The sequence below is a fragment of the Schistocerca nitens genome, chromosome 2 (assembly GCF_023898315.1).
Source record: "Schistocerca nitens isolate TAMUIC-IGC-003100 chromosome 2, iqSchNite1.1, whole genome shotgun sequence".
Lineage (NCBI taxonomy): Eukaryota > Metazoa > Arthropoda > Insecta > Orthoptera > Acrididae > Schistocerca > Schistocerca nitens.
In genome coordinates this window covers 1,119,030,135-1,119,038,444 of record NC_064615.1, presented here as the reverse complement: position 1 = coordinate 1,119,038,444, position 8,310 = coordinate 1,119,030,135, and positions in this window count along the sequence as shown.

Genomic DNA, 8,310 nt, shown 5'->3' with positions numbered 1-8,310 from the left:
TATGATGTTTAGATGGAGGAGGAACCGATGGTTGGGAAGTTGCAGTACATAAAAACTCTTCATGAGTATGCTCTTTTTTCGAAGTCTTGGTGTCTGACTTTTGGGCTCGAGATTTAGCAGAACACGACGAAGGGTGAGCCAGAGAGTGGGCAGGCGAAAGTGGTGAGGTTGAACGGGCGATCTTTGCGCTGGCCGATCTGACGACCGTGGTACTAAGGGTGAGGTCGCAAGTCTGCATGGCCGCCTCCTTTGTTGGCCGAGGAGAAGCAAGGACAGTGCTGTATTTTCCTGTCTGAGGCACGGTGGGCTGTCGACTGGCGAATAATTTTCGAGCAGCAAAGGTCGACACCTTTTCCTTCACTCTTATTTCCTCGATGAGCTTTTCGTCCTTAAAAACTTGGCAATCTCTAGAGGATGCAGCGTGGTCACCCATACAGTTGATACAGCGAGGGGATGGAGGTGGACAAGCACCCTCATGGGCATCCTTGCCGCACAACACATTTGGCCTGATTGGAAGAGGACTGGCTGGTGTTATTGAACCACTGACACCGATAGCAACGCGTAGGGTTTGGGACGTAAGGGCGAACGGAAATTATCTCATAGCCTGCTTTCATTTTCGATGGGAGTTGAACTTTGTCAAATGTCAAGAAGACAGTGCGGGCTGGAATGATGTTCGTGTCAACCCTTTTCATAACCCTATCAACAGCCGTTACGCGCTGATCAGACAGGTAGTGCTGAATTTCTTCGTCAGACAATCCATCGAGGGAGCGTGTATAAACGACTCCACATGAGGAATTTAAAGTACGGTTCGGTTCCACCTGGACAGGGAAGGTGTGTAGTAGTGAGGTACGCAGCAATTTTTGTGCCTGGAGGGCACTGACTGTTTCTAACAACAGGGTGCCATTCCGTAATCTGGAACAAGACTTTACAGGACCTGCAATTGCGTCGACACCTTTCTGAATAATGAAAGGGTTGACCGTGGAGAAGTCGTGACCTTCATCAGACCGAGAAACAACAAGGAACTGTGGCAACGATGTAAGAACTGTCTGTGGCTGAGACTCAGTGAACTTACGCTCGTGAGCAGACATAGTGGAAGGTGAGGAAACCATTGCGGAAGAATCCCCCATGATTACCGGCGTCTCCGATGGCGCGCTCCTCCCTTGTGGGGGCCCTCTCTGAGGGGACTCCCGCCTCAGGTGATTGTTCACACCTCAGGTCACACCTCCCGACAAACGGACGGAGGGACTAATCGGCCCTTCCGGAAGGTTGGTTGGTTGGTTGGTTGGTTGAGGTTTAAGGGACCAAACAGCAAGGTCATCAGTCTCTTGTTTCAAATATACTCCATTCTGCTAACGGGACATCTCAGAAAGGTCAGAACAATAAAACGGAAAAAGGGAAAAACGTAAAAGGGCAGCCACGTTGTCATTGGTAAAAAACAAAGGAGGGGAGTCGGCAAGAGAACGAACCCAACACTATGCTGAAGCAGCATAGGCAAGACCACCTGTGACTTAAAAGGTACAACTATAATGCAGAAAGTACACATGGGAATAGAAAGACTAACCAAGACCTAAAAAAGAGGGTAAAAAAGAGTAAAAGGGGAAGAAAAGAGGATTCCTGTCAGGGAGGTGAATCGGGAATCTCTGAACACTGCCTACAGTGGGAGACACCCAAACACTCACCGCCCTGTCCCAACATCAGAGAGATTAAAAACCTTAAAACTGAGAATAAAAACCACTCTCCCGGAGGAAACCGAGAACCAGAGAGACCATCCGGGAATCGTCAGCCAACATCAAAGGTAAAGTGTGAGGGAGTCTGTACTTAACACGCAGAGCCAAAAGAAGGGGGCATTCAACCAAAATGTGGGCCACTGACTGGAAGGCTCCACAACCACATAGCGGGGGTGGCTCATCACGCAAAAGAAAACCATGGGTCAGCCTGGTATGGCCAATGCGGAGACGACACAATGTGGTCGAGTCCTTTCGGGAGAGGCGAAAGGAAGAACGCCATGGGCCTGGTATCACCGTAATTGCACGAAGTTTATTAGACAGTGGAGTAGCCTCCCAAGAATTGGCCCATGACTGTGCGAAGTGGGATTTGATGTGAAGCCGTAAATCCGCTGCAGGAGGGGTTACAGAAAACGGGGGGTAAGTAACTGCTCCCCCAGCCAAACGATCAGCGAGCTCATTTCCTGGGATACCCACATGGCCAGGGACCCATAGGAAGTCAATGGAACAAGCAGCACGGTCATGGATGGCAGAGACCAAGGGATGGCGCGAAAAACACCGGTCAATAGCAAGAAGGCCACTCATCGAGTCCGTACATAACAAAACGCGGTTGTGTGGGGATTGTTTAATAAAGGTAAGGGCCCGGGAAATTGCCATCAATTCCGCAGTAAACACCCCACATGTAGGTGGCAGCAGATGATTTTCCGTTCCAACAGAGGACGTGAAGGCATACCCAACATGATCAGCAGATTTAGAGCCATCAGTGTAAAAAAAACAACAGCATCCCGAAACTCCCACAAAATTTGGCGGAAAACGGAACGGAACACCACCGGGGGGATGGAATCTTTCGGACCGCGGCGGAGATCCATCCGAATTCGAGGCCGAGGAACTAACCAAGGAGGGGTGGAGGGGAGGGAGCGAGGAAGACAGGACAAAGAAGGAAGCTGAAAATCACGGTAAAGAGACGCAAGGCGCAGCCCAACCGGTAAACCCGCCCGAGGGCGGGAGTCGGGTGGGCGACGTCCATGGTCTGGGAACAGGATAGAATAGGAAGGTTGAGTGGGAGAAGAACGGATAGTGAGGGCATAAGACACCAGAAGCTGGGACCGCCGAACAGAAAGGGGTGGGATCCCAGCTTCAACCAGGAGACTATCAACAGGGCTAGTAGGGAAGGCACCGGTGGCCAAACGGATACCACGATGGTGGACTGGATCCAGCACGTGCAGTGTGGAAGGAGCAGCTGAACCATAAACTTGACAACCATAGTCCAAACGAGACAGAACTAGAGCACGATAAAGACGGAGGAGGAGGGAACGGTCCGCACCCCAAGAGGAGTGGGCAAGGAAGCGAAGGACATTGAGTTAACGTAAACATCCTACCTTCATATGTCTGATATGGGACAGCCAAGTGAGCTTGTTGTCGAAAAGAAGACCCAGGAAACGAAACTGTGGAACCACAGGCAATCGTTGTGCAGCGAGATAGAGCTCTGGATCAGGGTGGACCGTAGTACAGCGACAGAAGTGGACCACCCGCGATTTTAAAGGAGAGAATTGAAACCCGTGTGAGAGGGTCCATACAGAGGCACGCCGTATAGCCACCTGGAGCTGCCGTTCTGCAGATGCCATCGAGGAGGAACTAACCCAAATGCAGAAATCATCCACATACAGGGCAGGGGCGACCAAGGGACCGACAGAGGCCACAAGTCCATCGATAGCAATGAGGAAAAGAAGGACACTCAAGACAGAACCCTGTGGGATGCCCGTCTCCTGGGTCCGTGGATAACTAAAAGCAGTACCAACTCGAACTCTGAATGACCGATGGATCAGGAACTGTCGGATAAAAGTCGGGAGTGGGCCCCGAAGACCCCACTGATGAAGGGTTAGTAAGATGTGATGGCGCCAGGCCGTGTCATAGGCCTTGCGAAGGTCAAAAAACACTGCAACCAAATGGCGGCGCTGGGAAAAAGCCTGCCGAACTGCGGATTCCAAGCGAAGTAAATGATCGATTGGAGATCGTCCCTCTCGAAAGCCACACTGGTAAGGGGACAATAGATCCCGAGATTCGAGGACCCAAGTGAGCCGACGGGCTACCATCTGTTCAAGTAACTTACAAACAACATTGGTCAAACTAAATGGCCGATAGCTGTCAACAGATAGGGGGTTCTTACCAGGCTTAAGGACAGGAACCACAATGCTATCCCTCCACTGAGAAGGGAAGTCACCCTGGAGCCAGATACGGTTAAACACCCGAAGAAGATGTTGCCGTTGTGGAGCACTGAGATGTTGAAGCAGTTGGTTATGAATGGAATCTGGGCCAGGGGCCGTATCATGAGAAGAAGATAGAGCAGAAAGAAATTCCCATTCAGTAAAAGGTTCGTTGTAAGATTCTGACTCACAAGTGGTGAAACATAAGGTGAGAGCTTCAGCCTGCTGTTTTTGATGAAGGAAAGCAGCTGGATAGGAGGCTGACGCTGATGCCACTGCAAAATGGGTCGCAAGATGTTCCGCGATAACTAATGGGTCCGTACAAATGCCATCTGGGAGGTGAAGGCCTGGTAGGGTGGACTGCCGATGGCAACCTTGGAGAGAGCGAAGTGTAGCCCATACCCGTGACAGAGGGACAGTGGAACCAAGGGAAGAAACGAATCGTTCCCAACATATCCGCTTGCTCTGTTTGATTAAATAACGGGCTTTAGCGCGAAGGCGTTTAAAGGTAGTAAGGCTGGCTACGGATGGGTGCCTCTTAAAGTGTTGCAAAGCTCGACGGCGTTCACGGATGGCAATGGCAATGGCAATGGCCGTACTCCACCACGGGACTTGCCGGCGACGAAATGGTCCAGATGAGCGCGGGACAGCAAGGTTAGCAGCGCGAACAATCGCGTCAGACACGTCACGTAGGACGTCATCAATACAACCCGACAAAGAGGGAGAAAACGCGACCTGTGCAGTGTATAGAGGCCAATCGGCGCGGTGGAAAGACCAACGAGGTAACCTGTCCATCGGGGAGCGGGAAGGGAGCGTGATAATCAACGGGAAATGGTCACTATCACAAAGGTCGTCGTGTGGCGACCAGTATAATGAAAGGAGGAGAGAGGGAGAAGAAAGAGAAAGATCAATGGCAGAAAAGGTACCATGACCGGCACTGAAATGAGTAGGGGAGCCATCATTAAGAAGGCACAGGTCGTGGTCTGCAATAAATTGGTCTATAAGAAGACCTCGTCTAGATGGAAAGGCACTGCCCCACAAAGGATGATGAGCATTAAAATCCCCAAGGAGGAGGAAGGGAGGAGGAAGTTGCTGAAGAAGGGTGGTTAAGGCAGTAGGTGTAAGAGTCCTGTCAGGAGGGAGATAAAGATTGCAAACCGTGACTGCAGAATCTAAGTGGACCCTAACAGCAACCGCTTCCAATGTAATTTGGAGAGGAATCCACGTGCTAGCAATGTCTGTACGGACCAACGTACAAACACCACCAGAAGCCCGCAAGGGTCCGACCCGATTTCGACAGAAAACACGGAACCCACGGAGGGTCTGTGAGTGAGCATCAGTAAAATGAGATTCCTGGAGAACCACACAAGCTGCAGAGTAGGACGAAAGAAGGGATTTCAATTCCGGAAGGTGACGATAGTAGCCATTACAATTCCATTGGAGAACCACAGAACGATGGTTTAAATGAGGGCTGAACACGCTAAATCCAGTCATACCGCCGGGTCCCCACCCGTCACCGACAAGGAGGGGGCGACATCCATGAATGACAGGTCAGAATCCGGTTGTGAAGTCGGGGAAGGGACCTCCGGTGACACCAGAGGCTCTTTGTCCCGGGACTTGTTTCTTCTTCTTTTCAGGCTGAGATCGAGGAGGGCTGTGTGGCATAAAGGAGCCAGCTGCAGCAAGATCAGGAACAGAAAGAGACCGGGCGACCTGGGGGCCGACAGACCGCGGCTCTCGCGGTCGCCGCGCGGCAGCAGACCTTTGACCTGGAAGGTGCCGGGAAGGGGCATCCCGGGAGAGGCGCCCTTGACCGGCAGACGCCGAAGGAGTGGGACACTTCTCCGGCTGGGGAGGGGGAGCAGCGCCCAGAGAAGAAGGTGTGGGAGCTGCAGGGGAGGGGGGGAGGAGTGGGGTCCGGGATGGGGGTAAGGAAGGGGGAGGAAGGGGTGAAGATGTAACCAAGGCGTAACTAGATGGCATGGACAGGGTGCAGTCGTGCATATTTCTTACGGGCCTCTGTGTAGCTTAAACGATCGAGGGACTTATACTCCTGTATCTTTTTTTCTTTCTTATAGACTGGGCAATCTGGTGAACGTGTAGAATGACTACCATGACAATTTACACATAGAGGAGGGGGAACACAGGGACTCCCGTCATGGAGTGGACGTCCACAGTCACCACAGAGAGGGTCCCGGAAACAGCGAGAAGACATGTGGCCAAAACGCAAGCACTTAAAACACCGCATAGGAGGCGGGATGTACGACTTCACATCACAGCGATAGACCATAATCTTTTCTCAGGAAGGGTATCCCCTTCAAAGGCCAGGATAAAGGCACCAGTATCAATACTATTATCCTTAGGACCCTTCTGAACACGCCGAACGAAGTGAACACCCCGCCGTCCGAGATTGTCCCGAAGTTCCTCATCAGTTTGGAGGTCCCTGTGAAAAATCACACCTTGTACCATATTTAGAGACTGGTGAGGGGTAATGGACACAGGAATTGTGCCAAGATGGGTACAGGCACGAAGGGCCAAAGATTGGGCAGCTGAAGCAGTTTTTATCAGCAACGAACCCGACCGCATCTTGCTCAGGGAGTCCACTTCGCCGAACTTGTCTTCAATGTGTTCCACAAAGAATAAAGGTTTGACACTGGTGAAAGTATCTCCATCAGTCCTGGTGCAAACTAGATAATGGGGGAAAGGTTTTGCCCCTAGACGACGGGCCTGACCCTCTTCCCAGGGGGTAGCCATGGAAGGGAAGGCCGAAGGGGCAAGAGAAGCAGCACTTGAGGAATCAGTACCACGCTGAGAGACGGCCGCAGAAGAACGGCCAGAGTTTTGGACCCGTATGCGTTTCATCTGCATAGCGTCCGCCCTGATACCACCCACTCCGATCAGGGGCTCTCCTCACGGGCGCCACCCAGCCACAGCAAGGGCCGTCTGGCACGGCGGCCATTGCCGGGAGTTCCGATGCTCCTGGATGACTAGCAACCACTCCAAGGCATGCATGAGGTGGTCACAGCTCAGGTATCAGAAGTGTGATCCCTGTGTGTTCAGGGGGCTCAACCAAAAGGGTACATAGCGACCCCACCACACGGGCTGGCTACCGTGCTGGCTATGCACCCTAGCATCAAACAACGACGTGAAAGAAAAGGTGGAATGTACTAGGAGGGCGCACGTCGGAGACACTAGGTAAGGTGCTCTTCCCCAAATGGCTCACACTACGGAGGAGAAATTTTGGAATGGAGGTCAAACCCCAGAGGGGGACCAAGGAATGCCAAAAGGAGGAGACGAGTACGCAACAAAGCCGGAGTGTAAAACCAACAGAACCAGGAGGATAGCGGGGCCAACATAAGCAAGGACACCAATAGTGGGAGAGGAGAGGGCGAGGGGAAAGGAGCATGGAGGGGAAAGGAGGGGAAGGAAAAGGAAATGCAGCCCGGGAGAGAAAGAAGGCTGCAATGGCTCAGGGCCCCGTGCTCGCCACGCACGTATCCACAAAAGAGTTGTGGACCCCCTGGGGGGGGGGGGGGGGATGCAGGAGTATACTGCACACCTTTCTCCACAAAAATTAAGGAAGTCCGATGCAAATGCAGGTTAGATTTCTGCCGGGTATTAAATGAGTGAAAGCTGTTTACTCTTGGGAATAAGTTAATATTGTTAACAATAAATGACAGTAATATATAATTATTGAGAGGATATTGTCAAAATATCCAAACTAGTGAACACGGATCGAAGACGTTCGTAAACCTACACCACTTATTGCCGTTCATAAGAAGCACCAGTAGACCCATAAGAAAGCCATTGCAACCGTAGCCTAAGAGATTGTTTTATCAATGATATTCACTATCTGACTCGCTACCATACTCACGAAACACCTGTGACGGACGTTCAGGGCACTTCACATATTGTCAGTTGTCCGACAAACGTTCTTATGTTTGTATACGTTTTCACGCCGTTCGCTGTTAGTTTCAGTGCATTGCTCGTTTTAAGGGCCCTACACACTCACCAACCGAGATATCAACGGACGGACCGATAAACTGCACGTGTGTACGCGTTTTGAGCGACCGACCAACATTCCTTGTTGGGATGTCGGGCGAGTATGCTATATGTCTCCACCCAACAAACTGCGCCGTGTGTAGTGCTGTCGTGCTGACTTTGCGACTAAAGTCGACCTTTTCACTGTGCACGGGATTAAATGCTATTCTTATACACATGACAGGGTGCGACGCGGTCGAAACCTGATGGGCAGTGTTTCTGGAGAAATTTAAAAGCTGCACATCTTTGTGGGACACTTCGTGCAAGAAGTATAGCAATATAGACGCACGGAATGTAGTGCTATTAACTAATCCATAATGGTGCCGCATGGCACAGAATAA